Raw genomic sequence first — 451 nt, forward strand, 5'->3', positions numbered from 1 at the left:
AGCATGGGGGCCCATGTAGACCCTGGGCTGTGAAGATTCTTAGGGGAACGTCAGAAACGCCGCAAGCTCACCTCTGGCTTCCGGGATCCCAGGATATACACGCTTAATAAATGCCAGTAGAAACAGGAAAGGAAGAAAATGCTGCCAGGCACTCAGGACAGAGGCTGGGACAAGGAGCTGGTCTGAGAACGGAAATAGGGGGTAAGTGGGAACCCCACAGAATGGGTGGATGGGGAAGCCCTCCAGCCGACTTCCCCATCCACATTGCAAGGGGTATTAATCCTACTTTGTTCATGAGGCCTCTGGGGGCCCAGAGAGGTAATATGATTTGCCCAAGGTCACACAGCAAGTGAGGAGCGGAGTCTGGATTTGACCCAAGGCTGTCAGCACCCTGAGCCCTCACTCTTCCACTTCACTCCTCGCCCCCTCCCCCACCCGCTTCCTCTCCCCT

This window comes from Nannospalax galili, unplaced genomic scaffold (assembly GCF_000622305.1).
Source record: "Nannospalax galili isolate Female #2095 unplaced genomic scaffold, S.galili_v1.0 scaffold111, whole genome shotgun sequence".
Taxonomy (NCBI): Eukaryota; Metazoa; Chordata; class Mammalia; order Rodentia; family Spalacidae; genus Nannospalax; species Nannospalax galili.